The sequence below is a fragment of the Scyliorhinus torazame genome, chromosome 6, assembly GCF_047496885.1.
Source record: "Scyliorhinus torazame isolate Kashiwa2021f chromosome 6, sScyTor2.1, whole genome shotgun sequence".
Taxonomy (NCBI): domain Eukaryota; kingdom Metazoa; phylum Chordata; class Chondrichthyes; order Carcharhiniformes; family Scyliorhinidae; genus Scyliorhinus; species Scyliorhinus torazame.
Genome location: NC_092712.1, coordinates 71,857,433 through 71,872,463, shown reverse-complemented (window position 1 = coordinate 71,872,463; position 15,031 = coordinate 71,857,433).

Below are 15,031 nucleotides of genomic sequence, written 5' to 3'. Positions count from 1 at the left end.
TACGAATATGGGGAGAAGGCGAGCAGGTTGCTGGCCCACCAATTGAGGAAAAGGGGAGCAGCGAGGGAAATAGGGGGAGTGAGGGATGAGGAAGGAGAGATGGAGCGGGGAGCGGAGAGAGTGAATGGAGTGTTCAAGGCATTTTATAAAAAATTATACGAAGCTCAACCCCCGGGTGGGAGGGAGAGAATGATGGGCTTTCTGGACCGGCTGGAATTTCCCAAGGTGGAGGAGCAGGAAAGGGTGGGACTGGGAGCACAGATTGAAATAGAGGAAGTAGTGAAAGGAATTAGGAGCATGCAGGCGGGGAAGGCTCCGGGACCAGATGGATTCCCAGTTGAATTTTACAGAAAATATGTGGACTTGCTCGCCCCGCTACTGATGAGGACCTTTAATGAGGCAAAGGAAAGGGGACAGCTGCCCCCGACTATGTCTGAGGCAACGATATCGCTTCTCCTAAAGAAGGAAAAGGACCCGCTGCAATGCGGGTCCTATAGACCTATTTCCCTCCTAAAGATTCTGACCAAGGTAATGGCAATGAGGATAGAGGATTGTGTCCCGAGGGTGGTCCATGAGGACCAAACTGGGTTTGTGAAGGGGAGACAGCTGAATACGAATATACGGAGGCTGCTAGGGGTAATGATGATGCCCCCACCAGAGGGGGAAGCGGAGATAGTGGTGGCGATGGATGCCGAGAAAGCATTTGATAGAGTGGAGTGGGATTATTTGTGGGAGGTGCTGAGGAGATTTGGTTTTGGAGATGAGTATGTTGGATGGGTGCAGCTGTTGTATAGGGCCCCAGTGGCGAGTGTGGTCACGAATGGACGGGGATCTGCATACTTTCGGCTCCATAGAGGGACAAGGCAGGGATGCCCTCTGTCCCCATTATTGTTTGCACTGGCGATTGAGCCCCTGGCAATAGCACTGAGGGGTTCCAAGAAGTGGAGGGGAGTACTTAGAGGAGGAGAGGAACACCGGGTATCTCTGTATGCGGATGACTTGTTGTTATATGGAGCGGACCCGGCGGAGGGGATGCCAGAGATAATGCGGACACTTCGGGAGTTTGGAGAATTCTCAGGATATAAACTGAACATGGGGAAAAGTGAGTTGTTTGTGGTGCATCCAGGGGAGCAGAGCAGAGAAATAGAGGACTTTCCGCTGAGGAAGGCAACGAGGGACTTTCGTTACTTGGGGATCCAGATAGCCAAGAATTGGGGTACATTGCATAGGTTAAATTTAACACGATTGGTAGAACAAATGGAGGAGGACTTCAAGAGATGGGACATGGTATCCCTGTCACTGGCAGGGAGGGTGCAGGTGGTTAAAATGGTAGTCCTCCCGAGATTCCTCTTTGTGTTTCAGCGCCTCCCGGTGGTGATCACGAAGGCTTTTTTCAAAAGGATCGAAAAGAGTATCATGAGTTTTGTGTGGGCCGGGAAGACCCCGAGAGTGAGGAAGGGATTCTTACAGCGTAGTAGGGATAGGGGGGTGCTGGCACTACCGAGCCTAAGTGAGTACTACTGGGCCGCCAATATCTCAATGGTGAGTAAGTGGATGGGAGAAGAGGAGGGAGCGGCGTGGAAGAGATTGGAGAGGGCGTCCTGTAGGGGGACTAGCCTACAAGCTATGGTGACGGCCCCATTGCCGTTCTCACCGAAGAAATACACCACAAGCCCGGTGGTGGTGGCGACTTTGAAAATTTGGGGACAGTGGAGACGGCATAGGGGAAAGACGGGAGCCTCGGTGGGGTCCCCGATAAGAAATAACCATAGGTTTGCCCCGGGGAGAATGGATGGGGGATTTGGAATATGGCAAAGAGCAGGAGTAACGCAACTGAAAGATCTGTTTGTGGATGGGAAGTTCGCAAGTCTGGGAGCGCTGACCGAGAAATATGGGTTGCCCCAAGGGAATGCATTCCGGTATATGCAACTGAGGGCTGTTGCGAGGCAACAGGTGAGGGAATTCCCGCAGCTCCCGACGCATGATGTGCAGGACAGAGTGATCTCAAAGACATGGGTTGGGGATGGTAAGGTGTCAGATATATATAGGGAAATGAGGGACGAGGGGGAGATTATGGTAGATGAGCTGAAAGGGAAATGGGAAGAAGAGCTGGGAGAGGAGATTGAGGAGGGGCTGTGGGCGGATGCCCTACGTAGGGTAAACTCATCGTCCTCGTGTGCCAGGCTAAGCCTGATTCAATTTAAGGTGTTACACAGGGCGCATATGACTGGAGCACGGCTCAGTAAATTTTTTGGGGTAGAGGATAGGTGTGCGAGATGCTCGAGAAGCCCAGCGAATCACACCCACATGTTCTGGTCATGTCCGGCACTACAGGGGTTCTGGGTGGGGGTGACAAAGGTGCTTTCGAAAGTAGTGGGGGTCCAGGTCGAACCAAGCTGGGGGTTGGCTATATTTGGGGTTGCACAAGAGCCGGGAGTGCAGGAGGCGAGAGAGGCCGATGTTTTGGCCTTTGCGTCCCTAGTAGCCCGGCGCAGGATACTGTTGATGTGGAAGGAAGCCAAGCCCCCGGGGGTGGAGACCTGGATAAATGACATGGCAGGGTTTATAAAGCTGGAACGGATTAAGTTCGTCCTAAGGGGATCGGCTCAAGGGTTCACCAGGCGGTGGCAACCGTTCGTCGAATACCTCACAGAAAGATAGAGGGAATGGAAAAGAAGAAGGCAGCAGCAGCAGCCCGGGGGGGGGGGGGGGGGGGGAGGGGGGGGGGGAGAGGAACCAGAAGGACTCTCAGGGTTGTTTAAATATATGTATAATATGTATAGGTCGTTGCTATAAATAATTGTATATTGGACTGTTAAATCATATTTCTGGAGAGTGTTTATCTGAGACAAGGCAGTTGCCATTTAGTTTTAGTTTTAGTTTTTGTTATATATTATTTATTCTTTGTTTATAAAACAGGTCATTGTTACTTATACTGTTATATTATTGTGTAAAGGATACACAATGTACTGTGATGGTTGACCAAAAATTTTCAATAAAATATTTTTTTTTAAAAAGTCTGCATTCGGGAAATCGGATGTGCCTTCTGGAGACAGTGTGTGTACCCGCTGAGCGAGGTGGAGGATCTTGCATGCCTGTGCGCCTAGCAAAGAGTCCTTCGAGGATCCAACGATCTCAAAAGACAGTGTGGCTGTGTATGAATTGTGTGCAACCACGAGCTGGCAAGACCCCATGGCCGGGATAACATTACCGTTGTAATCGACCAACTGACAGCGGGATGGCCGAATCGGTGGTTTGACCTTCAAGGTGTAGAAGGCTGACCATGCAATGAGATTGTTGGAGGCACCAGTGTCTAAACGGAATGTGATTGGTGATCGGCTGACCGTTAGGATGGCACACCATTTATCGCCCGGATGAACGCTGCGCACTGGCATCGGCTGGTGGGTCCTACTTGGGGACATCCTATCTCATAAGAACATAAGAACATAAGAACTAGGAACAGGAGTAGGCCATCTGGCCCCTCGAGCCTGCTCCACCACTTAATGAGATCATGGCTGATCTTTGTGGACTCAGCTCCACTCTCCGGCCCGTACACCATATCCCCAAATCCCTTTATTCTTTAGAAAGGTATCTATCTTTTTCTTGAAAACGTTTAAAGAAGGAGCCTCAACTGCTTCACTGGGCAAGGAATTCCAGAGATTCACAACCCTTTGCGTGAAGAGGTTCCTCCTAAACTCGGTCTTAAATCTACTTCCCCTTATTTTGAGGCTATGCCCCCTAGTTCTGCTTTCCCCGACCAGTGGAAACAAGCTGCCCGCATCTGTCCTATCTATTCCCTTCATAATTTTATATGTTTCAATAAGATCCCCCCGCATCCTTCCAAACTCCAATGAGTACAGTCCCAGTCTACTCAACCTCTCGTCATAATCTAATCCCCTCAACTCTGGGATCAACCTAGTGAATCTCCTCTGCACTCCCTCCAGTGCCAATATGTCCTTTCTCAGGTAAGGAGACCAAAACTGAAAACAATACTCCAGATGTGGCCTCACCAACACCCTACACAATTGCAGCATAACCTCCCTAGTCTTGAACTCCATCCCTCTAGCAATGAAAGACAAAACTCGATTAGCCTTCTTAATCACCTGTTGCACCTGCACACCAACTTTTTGCGACTCGTGCACCAGGTCCCTCTGCACAGCAGCATGTTTTAACATCTTACCGTTTAAATAATAATCCATTCTGCTGTTATTCCTCCCAAAATGGATAGCCTCACACTTGGCAACATTGAATTCCATCTGCCAGACCCTAGCCCATTCATCTAATCTATCCAAATCCTTCTGCAGACTTCCGGTATCCTCTGCACTTTTTGCTTTACCACTCATCATAGTGTCGTCTGCAAACTTTGACACATTGCACTTGGTCCCCAACTCCAAATCATCTATGTAAATTGCGAACAACTGCGGGCCCAACACTGATCCTTGAGGGACCCCACTAGTTACAGGTTGCCAACCAGAGAAACACCCATTTATCCCCACTCTCTGCTTTCTGTTAGTTAACCAATCCTCTACCCATGCTACCACTTTACCCTCAATGCCATGCATCTTTAGTTTATGCAGCAACCTTTTGTGTGGCACCTTGTCAAAAGCTTTCTGGAAATCCAGATATATCACATCCATTGGCTCCCCGTTATCTACTACACTGGTAACGTCCTCAAAAAATTCTACCAAATTAGTCAGACACGACCTACTCTTTGTGAACCCATGCTGCGTCTGCCCAATGGGACAATTTCCCTCCAGGTGCCCCGCTATTTCCCCCTTAATGATAGATTCCAGCATTTTCCCTACAACCGAAGTTAAGCTTACCGGCCTATAATTACCCGCTTTCTGCCGACCTCCTTTTTTAAACAGTGGTGTCACGTTTGCTACTTTCCAATCCTCTGGGACCACCCCAGAGTCTAGTGAATTTTGATAAATTATCACTAGTGCGTTTACAATTTCCCTAGCCATCTCTTTTAACACTCTGGGATGCATCACATCAGGGCCAGGAGACTTGTCTACCTTTAGCCCCATTAGCTTGCCCAATACTGCCTCCTTAGTGATTACATTCATCTCAAGGTCCTCACCTATCATATCTTTATTTCCATCAGTCACTGGCATGTTATTTGTGTCTTCCACTGTGAAGACTGACCCAAAAAACCTGTTCAGCTCCTCAGCCATTTCCCCGTCTCCTATTCTTAAATCTCCCTTCTCATCTTCCAAAGGACCAATATTTACCTTAGCCACTCTTTTTTGTCTTATATATTTGTAGAAGCTTTTACTATCTGCTTTTATGTTCTGAGCCAGTTTACTTTCATAGTCTACCTTACTCTTCTTTATAGCTTTTTTAGTAGCTTTCTGTTGTCCCCTAAAGACTTCCAGTCCTCTAGTCTCCCACTAATTTTTGCCACTTTGTATGTTTTTTCCTTCAATTTGATACTCTCCCTCATCTCCTTAGATATCCACGGTCGATTTTTCCCCTTTCTACCGTCTTTCTTTTTTGTCGGTGTGGACCTTTTCTGAACACTGAAAGATCGCTCGGAAGGTTCTCCACTGTTCCTCAACTACTTCACCATGAAGTCTTTGCTTCCAGTCTACCTTAGCTAGTTCTTCTCTCATCCCATTGTAATCGCCTTTGTTTAAGCACAAAACACTAGTGTTTGATTTTACCTTGTCATCCTCCAACTGTATTTTAAATTCCACCATATTGTGGTCGCTCCTTCCAAGAGGATCCCGAACTATGAGATCATTATTCAATCCTGCCTCATTACACAGGACCAGATCTTGGACCGCTTGTTCCCTTGTAGGTTCCATTACATACTGTTCCAGGAAATTATCCCGGACACATTCTATAAACTCCTCCTCAAGGCTGCCTTTACCAACCTGGTTAAACCAATCAACATGTAGATTAAAATCTCCCATGATAACCGCTGTACCATTTCTACATGCATCCGCTATTTCTTTGCTTATTGCCTGCCCTACCATCCTGTTACTATTTGGTGGCCTATAGACTACTCCTATCAGTGACCTTTTCGCCTTACTCTTCCTGATTTCCACCCAAATTGAATCAACCTTGTCCTCCATAGCACCAATAGCATCCCTTACTAGCCCGGATGCCATCCTTAAACAACAAAGTTACACCACCGCCCTGACCGTCCATTCTATCCTTTCGTATAGTTTGATACCCTTGGATATTTAACTCCCAGTCGTGACCATCCTTTAACCATGTTTCAGTAATGGCCACTAAATCATAGTTATTCACGATGATTTGCGCCATCAACTCATTCACCGTATTCTGTATACTACGAGCATTCAGGTAAAGTACACTTATGCTGTTTTTTATGTCTTTGTTATGAATCCTAACACCTTGATCAGTAACTTTTCGCAAATTATTTTTCCTCTTACCCTTTCTCCTAATTTTCCTTGTCTTTGAACCCATATCTCTACATAATAGCCTGTCACGTAACCTGCTGCCTTGCTCTCCATTAACCATTATACTGTCCACAGCTTTATCCTTCCCTTCCCCCCAACTTGCTAGTTTAAAGTCCTTGTGACCAACCTATTTATCCTATTCGCTAGAACACTGGTCCCAGAATGGTTCAGGTGAAGACCGTCCCAACGGTACAGGTTCCTCCTGCCCCAGTACTGATGCCAATGCCCCATGAAATGGAATCCCTCTTTCCCGCACCACTCCTTTAGCCATGTGTTAACTTCCTTAATTTTCTCAACCCTATGCCAATTGGCACGTGGCTCGGGTAGTAATCCAGAGATTATAACCCTGGAGGACCTGTTCTTTAATTTAGTCCCTAGTGTTTGATAATCCCCAAACAGGTCCTCTTTCCTAGTCTTACCTATAACGTGGACCACAACAACTGGATCCTACCCCTCCCTCTCCAAAATCCTTTCAAGCCGATCAGAGATGTCCCTCACCCTGGCACCGGGCAGACAACATACCATGCGGGACTCACGATCTGGCTTACAAAGGATGCCATCAATCCCCCTAATTATAGAATCCCCTACAACTACCACTTGTCTTTTTGCTCCCCCCTCTAGAATGGCTTCCTCTACCACGGTGCAGAGGTCAGTCAACGCATCCTCCCTACAGCCCTCTTCCTCATCCACACAGGGATCTCTGTCTATTACCGCAACGCGGAAGGCTTCCCGGTCGTCGGTATCACCGGTCTGTACGTCGTCAGGGTATGACTCGGTGTATGGAGGCTGAATGGCCCGCACGTCCCTGTGAGGCAGGTGGAATTGTGGAGCGTTGGCAGGTTGAGCTGCTCGACAGCAGGCAGCGTACATAAGAACATACGAACTAGGAGCAGGAGTAGGCCATCTGGCCCCTCGAGCCTGCTCCACCATTCAATGAGATCATGGCTGATCTCTTGTGGACTCAGCTCCATTTTCCGGCCCGAACACCATAACCCTTAATCCCTTCATTCTTCAAAAAACTATCTATTTTTATCTTAAAATCATTTAATGAAGGAGCCTCTACTGCTTCACTGGGCAAGGAATTCCATAGATTCACAACCCTTTGGGTGAAGAAGTTTCTCCTAAACTCAGTCCTAAATCTACTTCCCCTTATTTTGAGGCTATGCCCCCTAGTTCTGCTTTCACCCGCCAGTGGAAACAACCTGCCCGCATCTATCCTGTCTATTCCCTTCATAATCTTATGTGTTTCTGTAAGATCCCCCCTCATCCTTCTAAATTCCAACGATTACAGTCCCAGTCTACTCAACCTCTCCTCGTAATCCAACCCCTTCAGCTCTGGGATTAACCTAGTGAATCTCCTCTGCACACCCTCCAGTGCCAGTACGTCCTTTCTCAAGTAAGGAGACCAAAACTGAACACAATACTCCAGGTGTGGCCTCACTAACACCTTATACAATTGCAGCAGAACCGCCCTAGTCTTAAACTCCATCCCACTAGCAATGAAGAACAAAATTCCATTTGCCTTCTTAATCACCTGTTGCACCTGAAAACCAACTTTTTGCGACTTATGCACCAGCACACACAGGTCTCTCTGCACAGCAGCATGTTTTAATGTTTTATCATTTAAATAATAATCCCTTTTGCTGTTATTCCTACCAAAATGGATAACCACACATTTGTCAACATTGTATTCCATAAGACCATAAGACATAGGAGCGGAAGTAAGGCCATTCGGCCCATCGAGTCCACTCCACCATTCAATCATGGCTGATTTCAACTCCATTTACCTGCTCTCTCTCCATAGCCCTTAATTCCTCGAGAAATCAAGAATTTATCAACTTCTGTCTTAAAGACACTCAACGACCCGGCCTCCACTGCCCTCTGTGGCAATGAATTCCACAGACCCACCACTCTCTGGCTGAAGAAATTTCTCCTCATCTCTGTTCTAAAGTGACTCCCTTTTATTCTAAGGCTGTGCCCCCGGGTCCTAGTCTCCCCAGCTAATGGAAACAACTTCCCTACATCCACCCTATCTAAGCCATTCATTACCTTGTAAGTTTCTATTAGATCTCCCCTCAACCTCTTAAACTCCAATGACTATAATCCCAGGATCCTCAGACGTTCATCGTATGTTAGGCCTACCATTCCTGGGATCATCCGTGCGAATCTCCGCTGGACCCGCTCCAGTTCCAGTATGTCCTTCCTGAGGTGTGGGGCCCAAAATTGCTCACAGTATTCTAAATGGGGCCTAACTAATGCTTTATAAAGCTTCAGAAGTACATCCCTGCTTTTATATTCCAAGCCTCTTGAGATGAATGACAACATTGCATTTGCTTTCTTAATTACGGACTCAACCTGCAAGTTTACCTTTAGAGAATCCTGGACTAGACTCCCAAGTCCTTTTGCACTTCAGCATTATGAATTTTGTCACCGTTTAGAAAATGGATTCCATCTGCCAGACCCTAGCCCATTCACTTAGCCTATCCAAATCCCTCTGCAGATTTCCAGTATCCTCTGCACTTTTTGCTTTACCACTTATCTTAGTGTCGTCTGCAAACTTGGACACATTGCCCTTGGTCCTCAACTCCAAATCATCTATGTAAATTGTGAACAGTTGTGGGCCCAACACTGATCCCTGAGTGACACCACTAGCTACTGATTGCCAACCAGAGAAACACCCATTAATCCCCACTCTTTGCTTTCTATTAATTAACCAATCCTCTATCCATGCTACTACTTTCCCCTTAATGCCATGCATCTTTATCTTATGCAGCAACCTTTTGTGTGGCACCTTGTCAAAGGCTTTCTGGAAATCCATATATACCACATCCATTGGCTCCCCGTTATCTACCGCACTGTTAATGTCTTCAGAAAATTCCACTAAATTAGTTAGGCATGAGCTGCCCTTTATGAACCCATGCTGCGTCTGCCCAATGGGACAATTTCCATCCAGATGCCTCGCTATTTCTTCCTTGATGATAGATTCCAGCATCTTCCCTACTACCGAAGTTAAGCTCACTGGCCTATAATTACCCGCTTTCTGCCTACCTCCTTTTTTAAACAGTGGTGTCACGTTTGCTAATTTCCAAACCGCCGGGACCACCCCAGAGTCTAGTGAATTTTGGTAAATTATCACTAGTGCATTTGCAATTTCCCTAGCCATCACTTTTAGCACTCTGGGATGCATTCCATCAGGTCCAGGAGACTTGTCTACCTTTAGCCCCATTAGCTTGCCCATCACTACCTCCTTGGTGATAACAATCCTCTCAAGGTCCTCACCTGCCATAGCCTCATTTCCATCAGTCACTGGCATGTTATTTGTGTCTTCCACTGTGAAGACCGACCCAAAAAACCTGTTCAGTTCCTCAGCCATTTCCTCATCTCCCATTATTAAATCTCCCCTCTCATCCTCTAAAGGACCAATATTTACCTTAGCCACTCTTTTTTGTTTTATGTATTTGTAGAAACTTTTACTGTCTGTTTTTATATTCTGAGCAAGTTTACTCTCATAATCTATCTTACTCTTCTTTATAGCTTTTTTAGTAGCTTTCTGTTGCCCCCTAAAGATTTCCCAGTCCTCTAGTCTCCCACTGATCTTTGCTACTTTGTATGTTTTTTCCTTCAATTTGATACTCTCCCTTATTTCGTTAGATATCCACGGTCGATTTTCCCTCTTTTTACCGTCCTTCCTTTTTGTTGGTATAAACCTTTGCTGAGCACTGTGAAAAATCACTTGGAAGGTTCTCCACTGTTCCTCAAGTGGCCCATCTTGCCACAGCGGAGGCATTGTCGAGTTTTGGCTGGACATTGCCGCTTTACATGTGTGGATCCACAGTTGCCGCACGTCATGACGTCATGGCATTCGTTGCACCATCGCGCATGCGCAGTTCGGTCCTGCGTAGAGCACGCATGCGCGTCACACCCATCTGCGCCGACATCCCCTCTTTTGGTGCGTACAAGCGCAGGAGGCCTCGGAAAGCACGCAAAATGGCCACCCTCGTCCGGGCCGCGGGCCGGGAGGAACTTGATCGACTGGACCCGCTCGGCCTCGTAGGACCCGCCGTACCGATTCGGCCGCTTGGAATTGGGAGTACCGGCTGGTCGTGTTTTCGTGGAGGATGCAGGTTTCGATCGTGGTGGCTAGGGTAATGCTCTTTACTTTGAGGAGCTGCTGGCGTAGGGTGACCCCAAAAACTATCTGGTCCCGAATCATGGAATCGGAGGTGGCCTCATAGCCGCAGGACTGCGCGAGGATACGGAGGTGTGTCAAAAAGGATTGAAAAGGCTCATCCTTACCCTGCAGGCGCTGCTGGAAGAGGTACCTCTCGAAGCTCTCATTCGCTTTGATGCTGAGGTGTTGCTCAAGTTTTAGAAGGACCGTCTTGTATTTTGTCTTGTCCTCGTCTTCCGCGAATGCCAGGGAGTTGTAGATGTGGATGGCGTGTTGCCCTGCCGTGGAGAGGAGGAGGGCGATCTTCCTGGTGTCCGATGCATTCTCCCTGTCTGTGTCTTCGAAGAAGAGCTGGAAGCGCTGTTTTAAACAGCTTCCAGTTGACGCCGAGATTTCCAGCGATTCAGAGCGGCTGCGGCGGGCTGATGGTGTCCATGGCGCAGGATGGCGGATCTCTGATGATGTGCAGGTAGGTCTCACAGTTGCTGGGGAACATAGAACATAGAACATAGAACATTATAGCGCAGTACAGGCCCTTCGGCCCTCGATATTGCGCCGACCTGTGAAACCACTCTAAAGCCCATCAACACTATTTCCTTATCGTCCATATGTCGATCCAATGACCATTTGAATGCCCTTAGTGTTGGCGAGTCCACTACTGTTGCAGGCAGGGTATTCCACACCCTTACTACTCTCTGAGTAAATAACCTACCTCTGACATCTGTCCTATATCTATCTCCCCTCAATTTCAAGCTTTGTCCCCTCATGCTGGACATCACCATCCGAGGAAAAAGGCTCTCACGGTCCACCCTATCTAATCTTCTGATCATCTTGTATGCCTCAATTAAGTCACCTCTTAACCTTCTTCTCTCTAACGAAAACAGCCTCAAGTCCCTCAGCCTTTCCTCATAAGATCTTCCCTCCATACCAGGCAACATTCTGGTAAATCTCCTCTGCACCCTTTCCAATGCTTCCACATCCTTCCTATAATGCGGTGATCAGAATTGCACGCAATACTCCAAATGCGGCCGCACCAGAGTTTTGTACAGCTGCAACATGACCTCATGGCTCCGAAACTCAATCCCTCTACCAATAAAAGCTAACACACCGTACGTCTTCTTAACAACCCTCTCAACCTGGGTGGCAACTTTCAGGGATCGATGTACATGGACACCGAGATCTCTCTGCTCATCCACACTGCCATGAATCTTACCATTAGCCCAGTACTCTGTCTTCCTGTTATTCCTTCCAAAATGAATCACCTCACACTTTTCTGCATTAAACTCCATTTGCCACCTCTCAGCCCTGCGCTGCAGCTTATCTATGTCCCTCTGTAACTTGTAACATCCTTCCGCACTGTCTACAACTCCATCGACTTTAGTGTCATCTGCAAATTTACTCACCCATCCTTCTACGCCCTCCTCAGGTCATTTATAAAAATGACAAACAGCAGTGGCCCCAAAACAGATCCTTGTGGTACACCACCAGTAACTGGACTCCAGTCTGAACATTTCCCATCAACCACCACCCTTTGTCTTCTTCCAGCTAGCCAATTTCTGATCCAAACTGCTAAATCACCCTGAATCCCATGCCTCCGTATTTTCTGCAGTAGCCTACCGTGGGGAACCTTATCAAATGCTTTACTGAAATCCATATACACCACATCAACTGCTTTCCCCTCATCCACCCGTTTGGTCACCTTCTCAAAGAACTCAATCCTAGTATCATGTTGTGTTGGGTGTTGGGTGTTGGGTTTTCCGATATACAAACGAACCAACACGGTTGCAGATGGTACAACTCTGTTTTATTGTTCTGAATAATAACAACTGTTAACTTCAGGCTGTGGTTCATACTTCACCCGTTAACCTATAGACCCAGCCCTAACACTATCTTAGATAGGCACTCAGCACATGGTGTATGTCTGAGATGGCACGCTGTGAGCTCTGTGCTCTGAGCTATCTCCCGCTGGAATGAGCGGGAACTGTGGTGTTCCCTGTTTTATAGTGCGTGTGCTCTCACTGGTGATTGGCTGTGATGTTGCATGTGTGTTGATTGGTCCGTCGACCTGTCCATCAGTGTGTGTGTATGATTGCACCATGATATGTAACTATGGATATCATGACAGCAAGCAGACGAGCAGCCCAGACCGTCCCAGTGCCCCCTGGAAAACACAGACAGGAGCGGCTTGGAGTGGGAATTATCAGGCATCACCATCGAGGAGATGTCACATCTGTCACCCGCACCCTCCACCAGCGCAGATTCTCACACTTTGGTGGCATTAATTAGTAGGCGGTCTTCTGGGTCACTCACTGGTGAGCACCTCACAGCTGATGATCCATAGCAGGTGAAGGCAGGGACGCCACAAGAATCCAGCACTCGGAATCCGACATTCGGAAGGATGCCGGTGTCCAGGAATCTGCTGCGCCCCTGACCAATGACAAGCCCCTGGATATGGTCGTCCCAGAGCTAATGGAAATGCAAAGGCAGAGTTGCGAGCATCAGGGAGGGATGATAGCATCCCCTCTCAGACTGCAAGGCCGACTGGAAGTGTCTATCGCCTTCTGACCAAGGAGATGGTGCCATGAATGCAATGCAACAAGGCCAACACTGCGAGGTTGGCGTCTGCAGTGGAGACCTTAGTGCAGGACATGTGCTCCATGGAGGGGATGGTGTGCCATGGCTCAGCTAATGGTTTCCATATCTGAGGCATGAAATCCATGGTGCACAGAGCGCATCTGACCAGAACCCGAATGAGCGGGTTCTTCCCAGAGGTGGAGGATAAATGTGAACGGTGCCAGAGCGGCAACCACATACTCTGGGCTTGTCCCAAACTTGCTGGGTTCTGGACAGCCTTCTCCAAGGCAATGTCCAAGGTTGTGGGGGTGAGGGTGAAGCCATGCCCAAAAGTGGCAATCTTCGGGGTATCGGAGCAGCCAGAGTTACACATGGGGAAGGGGGCCAACGCCCTTGCTTTCGCTTCCCTAATCGCACGCCGGAGAATCCTGCTCGGCTGCGATTGGCAACACCATCCACAGCTGCAGACTGGCTCGCTGACCTCTCGGAATCTCTCCACCTGGAGAAGATTAAGTACGCCACCCGAGGGTCTGAGGAAGGCTTCCTGGAAACTTGGGGACAGTTTGTCGGCCTGTTCCAAAACCTGTTTGAGGCTAAGTTAAGAATAAAAAAACAAGATAGATGAGAAACCAAAGGACTGCGCAACCCTGGGTTGGGGAAGGGGGGTGGGGAGTGACGGAATAAAGGTGGAGAAACCACAAAAAGGTCTGTAAAGATTTAATCACCTGCTAATGCTCGCATTCCAAGCATTGTTTGGCATCTTTGAATCTGTCTATATATATGTTTCTGGAACATACCTCTTCATTCGCCTGAGGAAGGAGCAGCGCTCCGAAAGCTAGTGACATCGAAACAAACCTGTTGGACTTTAACCTGGTGTTTTAAGACTTTGTACTGTGCTCACCCCAGTCCAACACCGGCATCGCCACATCACAAAAAGAAGAGAAGAGGAGGGGGACCCCCCCCTGAAAATAAAAGCAAAGCACAGTTGAAGCCGACGGGGGGAGGGGGGGCGGGGGGACAGGGGGAGTATGCAAGGGAGGGGTGGGGTAAAGGGGAGAGGAGGGGGGAGAGACCATAGACCGATTCATAGGGCGGCGAAATGTAGATAGGGTCAATTAAAAGAAAAACAAAACAAACCTTTCTGGACAATAAAGTAAATTAACGCGGGTACGAAAAATGTGATGTATATATACAATTGTTTATAAATATGAGAAATGGACGGCATGTGGCACAGTGGTTAGCATTGCTGCCTATGGCGCTGAGGATTCGGTTTTGAATCCCTGCCCTGGGTCATTGTCCATGTCACATTCTCCCCGTGTCTGCGTGGGTCTCACCCCCACAACCCAAAGATGGGCAGGTGAGGTGCATTGGCCACACTAAATTGCCCCTTAATTGGAAAAAAAATAATTGTGTGCTCTAAATTTTTAAAAAATAAACAAATATGAGAAATGGCAATAAAAAGATTTTTTTTAAATGAACTCCACGGTGCAGGGCTTCACCTGTATGGTGCATATCCATGAGTGTCTGTGCCAGAAGAGAGTGCTGCCCCTCTATACCATGGAAGAGCAAAGCGGCCCCTGGCCACCTAAAGGCAAGGGGAGTATGTCAGGGCCCTCAAGGTCCAGGACCCCCATGGGACACCCGCCAAAGTCATCTCAGGCAACAGGGTGTGGAAGGCAGCAGACTGCCTCAACCTCAGCTGTGGAACCTGGGGAACACTTAGATGTAGTGGGAGGGTGAGGAAGAGTAAGAAACAATAGGCACCTCGTGGATGCGGATGAGCAGAGTCACTAATTAAGAGAGGTCACCAATATAAAAAAGTACATGTAAATAAACATCCCTTTTTTAACCACCCTAT